This window comes from Balaenoptera physalus (genome assembly GCF_965194825.1).
Source record: "Balaenoptera physalus genome assembly, chromosome: 12".
NCBI lineage: Eukaryota > Metazoa > Chordata > Mammalia > Artiodactyla > Balaenopteridae > Balaenoptera > Balaenoptera physalus.
This window is the reverse complement of record NC_138897.1, coordinates 95,246,008-95,263,588: the sequence shown is the minus strand read 5'-3', so window position 1 is coordinate 95,263,588 and position 17,581 is coordinate 95,246,008. Positions and strand designations below refer to the sequence as shown.

Here is a 17,581-nt window from a genome sequence, read left to right as displayed (position 1 = left end):
CTGAGAAAAGAGGGGGAGAAAGCCATATTCATACCATTGAACGGCCTTCTCAAAGAACGAGTTCTTTCTAAGGGGGAAGAGCTTTATTTTCTTCCGTCAACCCTGTTCTTTTTCTCCCATGATAGCCCCCATGGGTGGATGCTCTCTAAGAAGCAGATACGATACTTTTGTAGCTGAGGGAACAGACTGACCTGCTCAAGGTCACACAGAGTCAGGATTTAGACCTTGGCCAGCGTGACTCCCAATTCATGTGCTTTTTTTTTTTTTACTTTTTTATTTGAGATGAGGTCCATGTAACATAAAGTTAACCACTGTAAAGTGAATAATTCAGTGGCATTAGTGCCCTCACAATGTTGTGCAACCACCATCTGTGTCTAATTCCAAAATGTTTTCATAGCCCCCAAAGGAAACCCTGTGCCCATTAGCAGCCCCTCCCCCTCCCCTCTCTCCCCCTCCCCTCAGGCCCAGGCGGCCGTCCCACTCATCTCGTCTCTGTCTCTGTGGCTTTGCCTATTCTGGACATTTCATCGACATAAAATCAGATGACACGTGGTCTTTTGTGTCTGGCTTGTTTCCTTACCAGCATGTTTTCAGCTAACCCACACTGTAGCCTGTGTCTGTGCTTCCACCCTTTTGATGGCTGCATAGTATCCCACTGCCTGGACAGACCACTTCTGTGGATCCAACTGCCCATCAGCGGGCATTGGGTTGTCTCCACCCATTGGCTGTTGTGAAAGGAGCTGCTGTGAACAGGGGTGTACAAGCGTTTGCCGCCTCTTCCCTGGTCGTGGTTATGGAGAACGGATAGCTCTGCCTGCAGAATGAAAAAGGGAATGGTGTACACTTCATAAAGAAAGTTAAATGTCAAGTTCCCACATGACCCGTTAATTATATTCAGTAACATTAAGAGCAGCATTTGCAAATTGCTTCTGTGCCTAGTAGTTTAGAGTCTGGTGACAAATTTATGATCTTGACCCTCATGATTAAATTACTTCATTCTAAAAAAAAAAAAAGGAAATTGTGGGGTGGTTTGCTTCCCACTCCTGAAAGGGGCACAGAGCTCTTGGTTCAACAGAAAGAGGCTGGGACTAGCGTACACAGGGCTGTGGGAAGCCTTCCGTCTCGCAGGCAAATGCAGACGCTCTCCATCCTCGGGGAGCAAAAGTGGGTCCTGATTAGGAAAACTTCTGCTCCGCCTGCGTACCATGGTGACACAGAAGCTGTTTGGGGAAGGAGTGTCCTTCTGGCCCGTTAGCTTTTTATTTTTTATACTATGTTTATTTATTTTTTAAGAAGTTCAAAAATTTTTTTAATTTTTGGCCACGCCACTAGGCTTGTGAGATCTTAGTTCCCCGACCAGGGATCGAACCCGCACCCTCGGCGGTGAAAGTGCGAAGTCCTAACCACTGGACCGCCGGGGAAGTCCCCAGTTAGCTTTTAGCTCATGGTGGTTTGTGTCAGGCAAACAACCCAGCCACCGTGGTGGAGGGCGTGTTGGATTTTCCCGATGCCCGTTCGGTAAGCCTGTTAATTGGAGAAGCAAGAGAAGACCTCTCGGGAGACCCTTTCCTTTTTGCACAAGGGACCTGCAGCTAGTGTACGCCTGCCTTCCACCCCGCGGTCCCCGTCCAGGCGGGCGGCACTGGGTCCCCTCAGAGGCACAGGCCAGGTTCATGGGACCCAACACGGGGCTTTCCTTCCACAAGCTAAATTATTTAGCATCTTTAAATCACACATGATGGGGTTTTCATCCCAGGGAACATACTGTGCGTGCCCGTGTGCGTGTGTGTGTGAAGTCCACGCACATTTTCCTATTTTGTCACTGTCTCTGCCGCGTTGCTAGGTAGCTGGTACCTCTGTGCGAGGGCCTGAACTTCTGCGAGGACGAAGAGGACACATGTTATTTTCTTTGGATTCGGGAGGCTGGGGGGCGGCGGCGGAGCCAGACCAGAGGGTGCAGACCCGAACAGCTTGGGTGGTTGCACGTAATCACTTAATTGCTGGCTGCACTGGAGTTTCTTAGCTTCGTGGGGCGCGCGAGGGCAGGTTTTCCCTCCCCTTGGCAGCCCAGAGGGCCGGCTGGCTGCAGGAGGCCCCGGGCAGCCAGCAGGGGAGAGCTAGTGCTGTTATTCCGGGGAGAGAGCGTCACCCACCGGACCCCAAGCCCTGCTGGGCTAAGAGGGCTGTTTCACCTTCCTTTCTGGCCCAGCTTTTGGCCGCAGCTCGGTGGGAAAGACACTGGCAGGGAGAGGAGAGCCATCTTGGGGGGGGTGTGTGTGTGTGTGTGTGTGTGTGTGTGTGTGCGCGTGTGTGTGTGTGTGTGTGTGTGTGTGTGTCTAAACACTGACGTTTCCGAGGCTCTGGGTAGCGCTGCATGGCGGATGATTCCTCCCCCCCCGCCTTTCTCTCTGTGGGCCTGCTTGCCTGCCTGCAGAAAACTAATGAATCCTTTCTAGCCGAATCCGAGCAGTGCAGACACACCAATGCCCTCTCTCTCTCTCCTCCTCTCCCCCCTCCCTCCCCGCCGTCCCTCCCTCCCTCCGGCCCCAGTTTGTAATCTGACACAGCAGACTGCAGTTGTCTCCGGGTGAACCTCCCAGTCTTGGCACTGCTGCTTCTAAGGTAGGCTGAGATTTATTTTTTTCTCCTAAAAATAGCTTCACGTTTCCCTTTTCACCCCTCCGCACGCACCCGGCGCTGCAGCGGCGGTGATCTCCGGGCGATAGCCGGAAACTGTCTGCGCTGACAAAGTTTATTTTCCAGCGGTTTGAGGATGCCCTTCAGCACGGGGTCCCGGTACCGAGCTGCCATGGACGCCGGGTGCAGGAGAGCCGCGGGGAGGGGGGGCACCGTTTCCAGACGATTCCTTCCGCGGATGTGGGGTGCTGCTGCTTGGTCCCCGTGGATCTGGTTTCCCAGGGCAGGGCTGACGGTTCTCTGTCACCGTGGGGTTCTCGGAGACCCCTCCCGCCCCCCTACCCGCCAGCTTTGCAGAAAAGCCCCTCTGGGCGAAGTTGGACATCACACCAGGCAATGCCTTTCGAACCCAGAAGTGTGAGCTTGGATTGTTTCACATCTGAGCCTCTGGGGGCTCTGGAAGTGGTCTTCCTGGGGGTCGGGCTGGAAGGGGGAAGGGGTTGGGGGCCAACAACTAAAAAATAAGAGTTGTATCATCCACAGCTCGGCTCAGACTTGACATGCATTGAGCCAGGAACTTGCACGTTGAGAATTTGTCAATTCATGTCCCACAGACTGACTTGAATAATATGTTTGTCAAAACAGATGTTCTCGGCAGAAAGTGTGTGTGTGTGCGCGTGCGCGTGCGCGGGTGTGTGTGTGTGTGTGTGTGTGTGTGTGCCCACGGCTGGCTGTTTGCTGGGGCAGACTCTCCCCCTGGAAGCCGTGTTTTCACCTGGAGATCCAGTGTTTACAGGACGACCTGCCCAGAGGGAAGTTGGGTTTGGGAGGTCTGGTGGGGTCAGGGTGCGGCTTGCTCTCCTCAAGCGGAGGCCTTGTAGAGTCAGGTTTGCTGCTGTCCCCAGGGTGTCCCCACGGGCTGTCCGCAAAGTCCGGCTGAGGGTTGGGTGGACGCAGCTCAGCACCGGGTCGTTGGGCCCAGGGGATCGGGGATGCTGGGGGATCCTGCAGGGATGCGGGGCAGGGTCTGCGTGCCCCCAGGTTCTTAGGATGGCCGGCTGAGCGAGGAGGGGAGGGCCTTGGGGAAAGGGGTCCACCCTCACCTCTCTCTGCATCATCGCCTTTCACTAGAGAGACCCCACCTCATCAAGGGACAGAAAATGTCCCCAGAGTGAGCGGGCTCTGAAAATGGAAGACGGGGTGGAGCGAGGAGGGCTGTCCCGGCTTGCGAGCCTCTGAGTGTGTGGGCCGTGGACCAACTCTCCTCACGTCCAGTTTCTGAACCAGCAGTGAGCGAGGTGCCAGCGGGAGGGGAGCCCTGCAGGCTTAGCCTGATTGCAAGGTGGCCAGGCCCCGGGGGCTGGGGACCCTCTGGTAGGAACCTCTTCCCCATCCCAGACGCCCCAGCCCTGCTCCGGGATCTCCTGGAATTTGCTTCTGTCCCGGCCCCAGCTGCTGGTCCCTGGTATTTGGGGCTTCGTATCTTGGAGTGGGGTGTGGGCTCCTGTGACTCTGGAGCCTCGGGGCGGGCAGGTGGGTACCATCCGGGCTTGTGTCTCCGGCACGGGTCTGTGGTGTAGGAGGTGGGCCGGCAGACGGCCCGGGTGACTGGGCTGGGCCTCAGGGTCTAGGGCTGCTCGGCCAGCCCTACGGCACTGTACCCGGGACACAGAGCAAAGCATTTTGAGGTTATTTCAGGGAAGTGGCCGGCAGCTGATATTACCACCCTCCCCTTCTGAGAAGATGACAAAGTGGGTCAGGGAAAGGTTGGTGCTGTCGGCGTGCCAGGGGAGATGGTGGGACCGTAGGGGCCAGACGCCAGCCAGAGGTCTGTGTCCAGCTCCCCCCAGCCCCAGGCTGCGAAGACGGGGACCCGGCCACATCCGAATCCCAGGTGGGGGGAGTCTGAAAGCTTCCCCACGTGAGGCCCCGTGCAGACTGGGCTGAGAACTAGCAATTAAAAAAAAAAAAAAAAAAAAAGGCAGCAAACCAATTCAGCTGATTCTCTCCACTGTGGGTTTTAGTCTCATTTCTCTTGCTCGGGGCCTGGTTGGCATCTGGGAGGAGAACAGCGTGTGCTTAAAGGGCAGGAGGAGGGGCACGGAGCAGGGAGGCTCTTTCCTGAGCTCCCACTTCCAAGCCTCCCGCCTCTGTGTCTTTGGAACGAAGCTGGAAGTTTTCATTAGTGGGGGGGGCATCCGAGCCATCGGAGGCAGGGCGGTGGGAACGGTCTGTTAGCAGAGCGAGGGAGGGGTCCCGGGCTTGCGTCTCTCAGTTTCTGGTGCTAACGCTGCTGGCCCAGGGACCTCCTTCTGAGAAGCGCCGGGCTAGGGTGTGACCCCTGGGCGGTTAAGCATCCGTGGGAGGTGTCCTCCGTGCTCTTGACTCTGGTTGCGGATGTAAAGGAGGTGTGACTCCGGCATGGCCCTTGCCCCTCAGGTGGGTCTAGGCTCGTAAATGCTGGAACTTCCTTTGTGCCGAGCAGACACCTTTCCAGAGCCACTCCAGCAGCTGCTTCTGGTGGTGGAGGAGGTGGAGGGTTTTACCGCTGAATTTCCCAGCCTTTTCCCTGTGGCTGGAAGGTTGGAATCTGTGCGGTTCTGAGAGCCCAGTGAAGGATGCACCTGCTGTACTGGTCTGTGGTGGATGCACTGGAGTGGCTGACACCGACTTCTAGAAAACTCTGTTCTTCATTTCTCTGGTTCCTTTTGAATTAGCTCGTTATGTTCTATGAGCAGCGTTTCCCTAACTTCTCTTTGCTTGTGCCCATCGGTTTGAAAAGCTGCCTGATCTTGTTACGGCATTTGCTCCAAGCTCATCTGGGCTTCGTGCTGAGAAGCAACGGCCTGTTGATGTTGGTGCTGCTGCCTTTTGTGAAAACCACACTCCTCGGTCTTTAATGTGCTGTCATTACAGGGTCTCCTTTTCCCTTTCCCCCTCTCTCTCACCCTCTGTCTCTGTCTCTCCCTTGCCTCTTCCCTTTCACCCCAGTCTCCACATCCTTTACCTTCTCCATCTCAGCCAGTCCCTTTAACATGTTTGATATCTACCCTTGAATTTGCATCTATGTGAAATATTAGCGCTGCTGTATTCGCAGGTGTTCTGATGAACGTAAATCCCGTTGTGCTCCAGACCTTGTTCTGCTTCCTGCTTCTCTCACGCAGTCCTGTCCCTTTACAGCCCATCCGTGTGGCTGTGTGTATTTCTGGTTAGTTACTTCTAACTGCTGGGAAATATTCCATAGAGCCCATGGACCACGTTGTGCTTGCCCATCCCCATCGAGGGCACCAGGTTGGCCCCAGAGCCCTGCTGCACAGACGACGCTGCGGCAGAATCCTCGCACGTGTGCCTTATGGTCCCACGTGAGACTCGTTCTGGGTGCGTCTCAGAAGTGGATCGCTGGGGCAGAGGGGACGTGTCGACTTCATTCCAGCAAGTTCTTCCAGCTTGCTCTGCAGGGTGGGTCCTCTTTCCCCAAGTTCTTGCCCACGCTTCACATTGTCCGACTTTCGAATGCTGGCAATGGCTTTTTCCAGCCCCTGTAGATCCGGTCCTCCCTGAAGATGTTTGGGGAGCGGGCATTCACAGACACTACAATTCCAAACTAGCATCTGTGGGTGGCAGGGCGGGTGGGTGGGTGTCCCGGCGACTGGGCTGTGTCTCTTCTTACGTCTTAGGAGGCCTGCCCTGTGTCTCAGGCTCTGTAGGTAATGTGTCTTCCTCTTTGAGAACCGGATGTGGTTCCCAGGGGGATCTGGGAGGGCCCTTTTGCCCAGCCTCGCAGTGACAAAGAGTCTCAAATTAACCCTTGACATTCGAAGCTGCGGTTTCAGTCGCCAAGATCCACTGAGAAGACTGCAAGAAGTCATTTATCATGCGACCTTAAACCGTTCCCAGCAACTGGACCACCCACCTGTGTGGATCCATCCTCATAGGTCAGTCATATTGTACTAGAGTCTGTTGGGTTATAGTTAATGTATTATTAATACATTATACATTATATGTATGCATTAACACATGATACGTTAATGTATTAAATGGATACCTGAAAAGTAACAATTTAAACCTGTCTTGACATTTCTTAGTTTTTCACTGGGCCACGAGGCTCCTAAAATGGGAGAAGCTGGGTCTCCTCTGGGATTCTGAGAGGCCAGACAACCTATTCTTTTTTTTTTTTAATTTATTATTATGTTTAGTCAAAGTATAGTTGATTTACAATGCTGTGTTAATTTCTGCTGTACAACAGAGTGACTCAGTTATACACGTATATACATTCTTTTTGATATTCTTTTTTATTATGGTTTATCCCAGGATATTGAACATAGTTCCTTGTGCTATACAGTAGGACCTTGTCAGATAACCTATCCTTAATGTTCACCCACCCGGGAAAGAGATGTCACGACTTCCAGGGCCTGAGGGGCTGTCCAGGGACACAGATGTGTGAGGTGGCAGAGTCTGTGGCAATCGGGGGTAGTAGGGCTTGCGGAGAAATGGAGAGAGTAGGGTGGCCTAAGGACATTCATCTGAAAATATCTTATTTGCTGACATTTTTATGGTCTGTTTTTCTGCCCAAGCAAGCGCTTTGCACATAGTAGGTGGTCAATAAATATTTTTTTGGAAAGAATGAATGAAGGAAATGAAATGACCTATAGGATACCTCGGGGTGGGGTGGGCACCCCTCCCCTTGATCTGGTTACTGTCTGTACATTGTTTTTCTCTTCACCATCACCACAATCTATACAATTATCTGTTACCATGACGGTTCTCTCCTCTAGAATGAAGTTCCTGGAAGGCAGTGATTGTGACCTTTATTTTTGTATGCCTAGTGCATTTGCTCATTCATCCAACAAACATTTGAGCACCTATTAAATATTAAGTAGCATTTTATCTATTTATTTTTTATATCTTTATTGGACTATAATTGCTTTACAATGTTGTGTTAGTTTCTGCTGTATAACAAAGTGAATCAGCTATACGTATACATGTATCCCCATATCCCCTCCCTCTTGCGTCTCCCTCCCACCCTCCCTATCCCACCCCTCTAGGTGGTCACAAAACACCGAGCTGATCTCCCTGTGCTATGCGGCTGCTTCCCACTAGCTATCTATTTTACATTTGGTAGTGTATATATGTCAGTGCCACTCTCACTTCGTCCCAGCTTCCCCTTCCCCACCCCCTGTCCTCAAGTCCACTCTCTACATTTGCTTCTTTATTCCTGCCCTGCCACTAGGTTCATCAGTATCATTTTCTTAGATTCCATATACATGTGTTAGCATACGGCATTCGTTTTTCTCTTTCTGACTTACTTCACTCTGTATGATAGACTCTAGGTCCATCCACCTCACTACAAATAACTCAATTTCGTTCCTTTTTATGGCTGAGTAATATTCCATTGTATATGGGTGCCACATCTTCTTTATCCATTCATCTGTCGATGGACACTTAGGTTGCTTCCGTCTCCTGGCTGTTGTAAATAGTGCTGCAGTGAACATTGTGGTACATGTATCTTTTTCAATTGTTTTCTCAGGGTATATGCCCAGTAGTGGGATTGCTGGGTCATATGGTTTTTAAGGAACCTCCATACTGTTCTCCATAGTGGCTATACCTTCCCACCAACAGTGCAGGAGGGTTTCCTTTTCTCCACACCCTCTCCAGCATTTATTGTTTGTAGATATTCTGATGATGCCCATTCTGACCGGTGTGAGGTGATACCTCATTGTATTGCATTTCTCTAATGATTAGTGACGTTGAGCATCCTTTCATGTGTTTGTTGGCCATCTGTATGTCTTCTTTGGAGAAATGTCTATTTAGGTTTAAGTAGCATTTTAGGGGCTAGGCACAGAGCAGCCAGCAATATAGCTGAAGTCCCTGTTCTTATGGAGATGACATTAGTGTGTGTGTGTTTGACAACAAGCAGGTGAATAAATAACAAACAAGTGGAGGTAACACCATACAGAGGGTTACAGCAGCCTGATGTGAGAGACTGTGGTGGGGTGATCCTGGAAGGACTCTCGGAGGAGGTGACATTAAGCTGAGCCCTGAATGACAAGAAGAATCCAACTGTACAGATACCAGTGCAAAGACCCTGAGTATTTGAAGGAAGGAAGGGTGTCTTCATTCCTCTTAGATGGCTGTGCAGGAAGTGCTGACAGGATGTCTCTGGAGCAGGTGGGATGACAAGGGTCTGGAGTCCCCAGGCTTTCACCCATGGACCCTGGGCATGAGCTGTGAGCTCCCAGGAGTGTCTGGAAGCCAGTGGGCGGGTGTACTTTGCCAGTTCCATCCTCAGGGAGTTGGCTATGGGGGGGGGGTCCCTCTGTTGAGGCGCAAAGCTTGCCCTCTCCCTTCCTCCTGTCCCCACCCTGCCCCATCCCCCATCCTATGCCGCCAAAGAAAACCCAGTTGTCTTGCTTTTGGAAAAGAGGCCTTTTGAGGGCAGATTGTAGCTGCCGATCTGGCGGTGGGACTTTGGTAACATTCCCTCGGATGAAATGTTCTTGTTGCCAAAACATGGATGCTGTGATAACAGTATTTAGAATTGTCTGTTGCAGTTGGTTCAACAGAGTTGGTTTCCATTGGGATGTTACGGATGGTTATTGTTGACTGATTGTTTCTAACACAGAAACACTCCCCATCGTGTTGCTCCGTTGTTACTTCAGACTCAGAGATGTAGAGAAAAAATAGGGCAATGGTTTTGTTGGCTTCTTTCTGATGCTTCCCTCCTACCTCCCACCCACCCCACGAAGGAGCCCTGGAGTATTAGGAAGTTATGTTTGGGTTGTTAGTGCCAGGTCTTTAAAGAGCTCAGATTTAGGAGCCCAGGATCTGATCTGTGCATCTACCTAGTTAGCTGGGACCTGCTCCGGGGCGGGGATGCCGGTGAGCTTGGAGCCTGGGGATGCCGGTGAGCTTGGAGCCTGGCGCTTGGACAGGTGACAGGGGAGCCTCTGTTGACATCAAAACCGCACAGACAGTCCCTACCCAGCTCACGGCATGGGTTCTGCAAATTGAATTTGGTTTTTTTAATGACATCTTTTAAGTTTTATTATGAAAGTAATGACTGTTCATTGTGGGAAAGTTAGAAAGTATCAAAAAAAAGAAAAGCAGGAAGAAGAAAATATTTATGACTCACAGTTCTGTCACCCAGACACAATCATGGTTAATATTGGCATTGTTTTCCGTTTCTTTTCTCTATGAGGATTTTTATTCCATTAACTGTTTTGAATTATGTTTTTAAAACATTTTACATGATAAGGTTGGCATTCTTCCATGACATAAAAAAACTGCAAAAAACATACCTTAGAGTAGCTGCATACACTTGAACAAGGCTGTCCGCAGCTTACTTAACATACATGACTACTCAGGCCGTTTCGATGTTTCCTCATTATTACAAACAACAGGCGGCCACCACACCCAATCTGCTGTCCTTCTGGGTAACACGCGGAGCTGGCCGTTTGGAGGGTCGCGGGCTGAGTTTTACAGCAGGGTCCGCCACGGCACAGAGCAGCTACACGGGAGAGTCTCAAACTGCCTGTCAAGGTAGATTAAAACCTGGTGACCACCGACCTCATCTTCCCTCCCAAACCTCCACTGCCTCTGGAAATCTCTGGACATCAAAGTGAATAGTGCCATCTGCCACTCAGACACCCCATCTTGAGGATTGGGGGTCACTTTGGACTTCTCCTGGCCCACCCCCATCCAAACGGTCCCGTGACTTTGCTTGAACGTAGCCGAGGCCAAATGCCCCGTGCCAGCAAGTGACTGACACGTAGTAGGTGCTCAGCTGACACACAGCAGGACGGGCTGGGTGCCTTTGTCACCCCCAGGCTCTGGACAGTCCCCAAGCCCATCAGCTCTGGGTGGTGTCCCTTCTTTCCAGTTCTGGGCCATTTTTTAGGCTGAGAATTCATAAGGGAACTTGTGTGAACAGTTCTTGAAGCTGCAGGTGCAGTAATACGTGTGCCGCTGGCTGGACGTCTCCGCATGCCTTCGCTTTTTACATGTGCGACACCGTGGCTTCACGAGGTGGGCCTTGGTGCTAGTTTAGACCCATTGTACAGACAAGACAATCATCTAAGAGAAATGAAGGGACCCTTCCAAGGTCGCACAGCTGGGGAGGAACGGGCCAGGCTTCAAACCTGGGTTGGCCAAGCTTGGAAGCCAGTGGGTACCCACCGTGTGGTGCTGCCCTCGCGGCCCACCTTTTCCTTCCTCGAGGGAGGACGAGCAAGCTGGCCGGCGTGTCTGGAAGGTGGTGGGCAGCAGGGTGAGGGCATGGTGGTGATGGAGGTGGGAGGAAGCAGGACCGGATCACGCAGTAGTGATGGGAAGGGCCTCAGATCCGTTCCCGGCGAGGATACAAGCGACCAGAAGGTTCCCAGGGGGCGGCACGGTCTGCCTGTTTTCAGCAGGATGCTCTGGCTGCCGTGTGTGGGTGGGCTGTAGGACAGACATGGACAAGGAGGCGGGAGGGGCCGACACAGCCACCCGGGGGTGAGTCGGTGGGGTCTCAGCTCGGGTCAGGGCGCAGTAGCGGCCATAGTGAGGAGAGATCAGACTCGGGATGTGAAGGGAAGAAGAGGGAAGAAATCGGAGGGAACAAATCTAGGGTACAGCTGAGGAGGGAAGAGGAAGCAGGGAGGAGAAACAGCATGGGATTACACACGGTTCTGTTTCCAGCAAGGTTCTCAAATCTTTTAAAAAACATGGATGCCTACTGATGAACAAAACTGGTAGATCCATACACGGGAATACTATTCAGCTGTAAAAAAGAGGGACGTTCTCATGCCTCCCAAGCCGTGGGTGAACCTCGAGAACATGATGCTAAGGGAAAAGAGACAGACACAGAGGACCACCTGTTGTATGACTCCACCGGCATGAAATGTCCAGGGCCAGAAATCCACAGACAGGAAGTGGATTCGCAGCGGCTCAGGGCTGGAGGACTGGGGGGAGGATTGGGAAATGATAAAAGGTGTAGGGTTTCTTTCTGAGATGACGAAAATGTTCTAAAATGGATGAGAATGTCCTGAAGTGTACTGTGCTGATTGCATGTATCTGGGAATAGACTAAAATCCACTGAATTGTACACTTTAAATGGATGAGTTCGATGCTATGTGAGCTCTATCTCAATAAATCTGTTTTAAAAATACTGATGCCTGTGCCCCATCCCAGAGCACCCACTCCAGGAGGATTGAGTGGGCCCCGAAGGCAGGTCTCAAAGGCTCCGGGGACTGTGGGGTGGCTCGGGGCTCTAGGAGCTGGTCTGTTGTGGTCCGGTTGCCTGTGCGGCTGTATCCCCCTGCAGGAAACCTGTTTCTTCCTCTCTCCTCGAGGGCGGGGCGGGCTCCCTTTGTCCTGGGCCGCTTCCTCTGGCCTTCCTTCAGGTGGTCACTATTCGGAGGGTGCATGACCCCTCCAGGCATGGGCGTCTCCTCCCGGCCAGCCCGGCATTCCCTGGAGGGCGAGGCCTGGGTGTGCAGACAGCGGCGTGTGCAGGGTCAGAGCTGCGAGCAAGGCAACCGCACTGATGTGGGTGGCATGTGACTCCCGAAGGTCCGTGGCACCCGAGGCTGCTTTCTTGTCTGTAACTCAGCTTGTTTTAGCTCCGCTTTTTCTCAAGAGCAGGAAAGTTAATCTTATCAGCGGAGGATAAATTCAGTTACTTCGTGTTTTCTCTAGCATTTCAGGATTTCACAGTTAACTTCTCTTCCACGCGGGGAGGAGCATACAGCTGGCTGGGGTCAGCTCTGCCATCAAAGTTGAGCCTAAGCAGAACCGGTCCAGAATATTCTTTCCCTCTTCCCTGGGGTGCAGGAGGTCCGGGGTGAAGGCCTCCATCACTGTGTCAGAATACGGTCCTGCCACGTTGGGGACCATTGGTGTTTTCTGAATCATTCCACTACTGATTAGTAATAATCCATTATTGATTCACAGCTGCAGTCATGATTAGTCTGTTTGGGGTCCAGTCATACCAGTGGTACTAACAATAGCTAATGCTCTAGGGCGGGAGCTGTCATTCTCCGCACCTTGAAGGTGGGGACTGAGGCCGGGGAGGGGAAGTCACTTGCCCAAGCTCATGTGGCCAGTGAGTGGAGCAGCCAGGGTTCACCGTGGCCCTTTGGGCAGAGCTCACGCCCTAACCACCTTGCCACACTGCTGCTGAGGAATGAGCTGACCTGGCCCTGCACTTATGTCTCTCCCTACGGCACCTGCAAGGGGAGTTAGTTCCACAAATGGGACTGTCTGAAATGACCTTCAGTAGGTGGCACTGGCCGTGGTTAGAGTTTTGAGCCAGACTGGCTGGGTCTCATCTTGGCTCTGTGATCTCCTGGCTGTGTGACCACGGGTGTGTTTCTTAAACTCTCTGTGGCGCATTTTCTCATCTATAAAAATGGGAGAACAATGGTATCTACCTCCTCCTCAAAGGATCGAGCTAATACAGGAAAAGTGCTCAGAACCTGGTAAGCACTCAGTAAATATTAGCTATTACCATTATTCTCATTCAGACGGGGAGACTGCAGATGGGGCGTTTGGATGATTAAATGAGTTAAATGATGTGAAACATTCAGGACGGGGCCTGGCGTGTAGTGAGGGTTCAATACCTGCTGGCTAGTATCATCACTGCTGTGATTCTTGGATTCTAAACAGACCAGGCAGTAAAATGACAATGGAATTAGTAGGCTAATATCAACAGGACAGGAGCCCATCTGATATATTAACGGGGACCTTCTCCCCGCACTCCCTGCACTGGATGGGGGTTAGTCCCCGTAAGCTCAGCTGACTGACGGCAGAGCTGACCCCCTGCACAGGCCCCCCCTTCAGCGGTGCCCTCTACCGGCACGGGATGAAAATGTCACATTCTCCCCGCTCTCAACAACTTGAATGTTTAAGCAGCCACGTTACATCTTGGTGACGCGCGTCCTCTGCAGAAACGGCCACGTGGAGGGGAGGCTGGGCTCCCGTGTGGCTTCTTTATGAAATGCCTGCTGCCGTGTTGACCTGGGGAACAGCTCCTTTAAAGCCCGGACCCCCGGCTTAGTTCATGTCAAAATCAGGCTTGACATCGGGCTCCGCAGTTCTGATCTGTTTCAAGAGCCCAGAGCAGAGGTGCCAATTGCACTGGTCCTTTGAAGTTTGTCTTGACTGTTGTCTCCTGAGCAGTGTAACCTAGATTTTTTAGTAGATTTTTCTGCAGTTTATTTATTTTCCTTTTCTTGTGAGCAGAGCTGCCTAAACTGTGTGGGAGGGAGAGACTTGTGCACCGAGTGACATCCGTGTGGCCCTGCCTGGGTGGATGAGCTGTGATGGGCTCAGTCTCCCTTTGTCTATCTCCTGCATGGGGCCTTGGGGTAGATGCTCGCGTTTGGAGCCCTGCCCAGGTCTGGGCAGACAGGACGTTTCTGCAGCTGGGGGAGCCCAAGCCTCCTTCCTTCTGCCCTGCACAGCAACCTGGAGGCCTGTAGAAGCAAGGGAGAGGGAGAAAACAGCGGGAGCCTCAAACACAGTAGCTAAGGCAGGAAATGCCTTCATTGATTTTTCATCAAGGAGGAACACATCAGAAGCAGGGGTGCCCACGGGGGGTTAATCGGTGTGCCTGGCCCATGGGACAGCGGTGTCCCCTCCGGGCCAACCCCACCCCCAGGATGGTCCTGTGGCTTACAGTCTTGGAAAAAACAAATGGGGGAAACATAACTCCTTTCTCCCCAGCAGTAAACACGCACTGGAAAACACGGGTTAGCTGCCCCAGGAGCCCTGGGTTCTGGTCTTTGTTTTGCAGTGAACAGGCCGGTGCCACGGTTCCAAGGTGGAGATAGTAATCTCACGCCCGTGTTTCCCAAACTTGGGTCACGCAGGCATCCTCTCCCCGCCTCGTGCACCTGTGTGTTGTGAGCTGTCGCAGCGCTTTGCTTGCTCCTTTATCCCTGGAGCGGGGTGGACGCACCCCCTGCCCCCCGGAATGCCAGCTTCGTAATTTCTTTTTGCCCCCGTTGTTGAAACCTGTGCTCTTACTGACTTAGTATCTGTTTCAGTGGACTCGTTTTCCTTTTTAAATGGACTCGTTTTCCTTTTTAAAGACATTTATGGAGGCTAAAAAGAAACAAATACAATTTTATGTGATTACCATAAATGAAATCTTTATATCATCTTAGATGAAATAAGCCTAACAATGAAAATAGTGAAGATAAGAGAAGTCTAATATTTTCTAGGCATTTGCTCCTGCTTGCCTGGGCTCGGCTCTCGAGGCCTGCCCTGTTTTGGTAAAAAAAGGATAATAATAATACTAACAATAACTAACGCTGTGACAGCTGACAAAGGCATTCAGCTCTCCCTGGGTGCCAAGCAATGTCGTAGACACTTGGCAGGTTTTAGCTCATTAAGTCTTCCTAGCAGCCCTACAGGGTAGGTGTAGGGGGCTGAATGCATCTGTGTCCTAATCCCTGGAATTGTGACTATTGCCTTATATGGCAATAGAGTGAATATTACCAACATGGCAAAAGATGGGATTACGTTAAGGACCTCGAGAGGAGGCGCTTATTATCCTAGATGGTCTGGTGGCCCTGAATGCCGCCACCCGTTCAGACACAGAGGAGGAGGCCCTGTGACCATGGGGCAGAGATGGAGGGATGTGGCCACAAGCCAAAGAAAGCTGGGGGCACTAGAAGCTGGAAGAAGCCAGGAAGGACCCTCCCCCCCAATCCCCGGAGACCTTGGTTTCAGACTTCTGGCCTCCAGGTCTGTGGGAGAATGAATTTCTGTCATTCTAAGCCACTCAGTTTGCTGTAATTTGTTACTGCTGCCACAGGAAACTCATACAGTAGCCATTGCTACTATCACCATAGTGTAGACAAAGAAACTGAGACACAGAGAGGTGGAATAATTAGCCTGAGATCACACAGCCAGGAAGTGGCAAAGCTGGGATCTGAACCGGGGTGGATGGACTGCGGAGTCTGGGAATCTCAGACCTTCCCGAGGCTGCTCACTGCTCGTTGGCGGACCTTCCCCGCTTTGGGAAGACTGGAGGCCGGCAGGCAGATTCATCACCGGAAGCGCATTTAGGAAGCAGGTCAAAACGTGGAAAGCGCCACATGACAGAAGATGACTCCGGGGTTTAAAGGCTGCCTTCTGTAGGTGTGTTTGTTTATTTTTCAGCTAAGAGGCTGGAGCTCAGCCTGTCTGAAAGCCCACGCGGGGAGGGGCTTGGCCGTGACCGAGGACCTGCAGAGGCGGTTTCCCCTCACCCCTGCCTCTGGCGGCTCAGCCCTCCTTCTGGCCCCTCTCAGCACCCTCTCCCGTGGTCCTGGTGCCAGGGGAGGGTCCGCGTGGCCACGAGGTCCCCCACCCACTCTCCGGAGGTCCCTGGGCCTCTCCAGTGCCGCTCTAGCCAGGAGGGGGCTCAGCTGGGGCGTTTGGGGCACAGAAAGGGGATATTGTAGGGGGACTTTGCCGATGCTCCTCAAAATACAGCAAAAGCGGAGCCATCTCCTTCCCCAGCGTGTGACAGACCCAGTACACCCCAGAGGCACGCCCTTCCCCAGCGTGTGACAGACCCAGTACACCCCAGAGGGACGCCCTTCCCCAGCGTGTGACAGACCCAGTACACCCCAGAGGCACGCCCTTCCCCAGCGTGTGACAGACCCAGTACACCCCAGAGGCACGCGCTTCCCCAGCGCTCGGGCCCCAGGCCTCTGCCTTGTGCTGAGTGACCTGGGGCTGTGATTTCTCCTGTTGCTTCTAGATCTTTCTCTCCTAACCCAACCCCTCCTCCTACCCCCGCCTCTGCATTTCCTACACTGTCCTATTATGGGGTGCTATTTTATTTTTCTTTCTTCTCCCCTAGGAATCTCCATTTACACACACACACACACACACACACACACACACAAATACTCCACCAATTAGACTTGTTGAATCTTATTCAAAATGTGGAAAGTCAACGTGAGCCCAGAGCAAGCTGCAGGCCGCAGCTTATGGCTGGAAAGTTAATCAGGGCCAGGAGGGGTCAGCCCGGTCACGTGAGGGCTAATGCCTCTCAGATCCCGATTACCCATTACTCTGGGCATCTGACGTGGCGCCCCACCAGAGCCAGGCAGGCAGAGCCCAGGCTGGGGCTGAGTCAGGATGGGGTCCGCCGTCCCCAGGCCACCAGGGCTGGGTGGCGGGTGGCTCGGGGAGAGGATGTGGGATGGCAAAAGACATGTCTACGCTTTTAAAACATAATGATCATTTAAAAATACCCTTCCTGCCTGACTTCTAAAGGTAATTTTCAAGCACTGACACTAGGCTGTCATTTTCTTATCAGCGAATCGAGGATTCTGGGGCAGCCTGTGTAATAAGTGAAGCCCACACGCGCTGGGCAGTGAGGGGCACCGGCATGATGACTAGTGGTGACTGTAAAAGGCAGATGAACCAGGGCGTGAATGGTGAGCCTCCTATCCCGGGTTAACTGGCTGCCCCGGTGGTCCTGGTTCCGACCCTCTGGCACCTGCAGCAATTATTTTAGGCTTCGAGACAAACGGTCCCGCCTGTGCCCACTGAGGTGACCCAGTGACCTGCAAGCATTACCGGGGAGATCCTATTATCACGACCTTCTCAGGGCATCTAAAGCGAAGCAGCAGCATTTACCGAAATGAGAGAATTGCTGGAAATCAGCGTCTCGTCGTCTGGGCCCGGGAGAAAAGGAGGAGAAGTAGACGATGACCCTGCTGTCCTACAGAGCCAGGTCCTCTTCGACGCTCTCTGAGTGTTTAATTTGACTGAATTTCCACAGCCCCGTTATGAATTCCGGTTTTAGGGACGGGCTTTGGATGAGGCACCAGGAATTTAAGTAACTTGTTCAAAGTCACACAGTTTGTAACTGGGGGTGGGGCTGGGGGCAAGATTCTAATCTAGGTCATCCGATTCCAGAGCCTTCTCTCTTAAGCAATGTGCAGTGTTTCTTATTGGA

General features: G+C 52.3%; 1 protein-coding gene across 13 annotated transcripts in view; it reads left to right on the top strand.

Moving 5' to 3' along the window:
- RIMBP2 (RIMS binding protein 2) overlaps positions 1-17,581 on the top strand; it is a 338,226-nt gene that overhangs the window by 60,179 nt on the left and 260,466 nt on the right. Inside the window, exon 1 of one of the 13 annotated variants that reach the window (XM_082418168.1) lies at positions 2,573-2,622. The exons of the other annotated variants lie outside the window; for them this stretch is intronic. The gene's annotated coding sequence lies outside the window, so the exon portion shown is untranslated. Of the gene's footprint in view, positions 1-2,572; positions 2,623-17,581 lie in introns of those variants that run through there. 13 annotated transcript variants of the gene reach the window in all.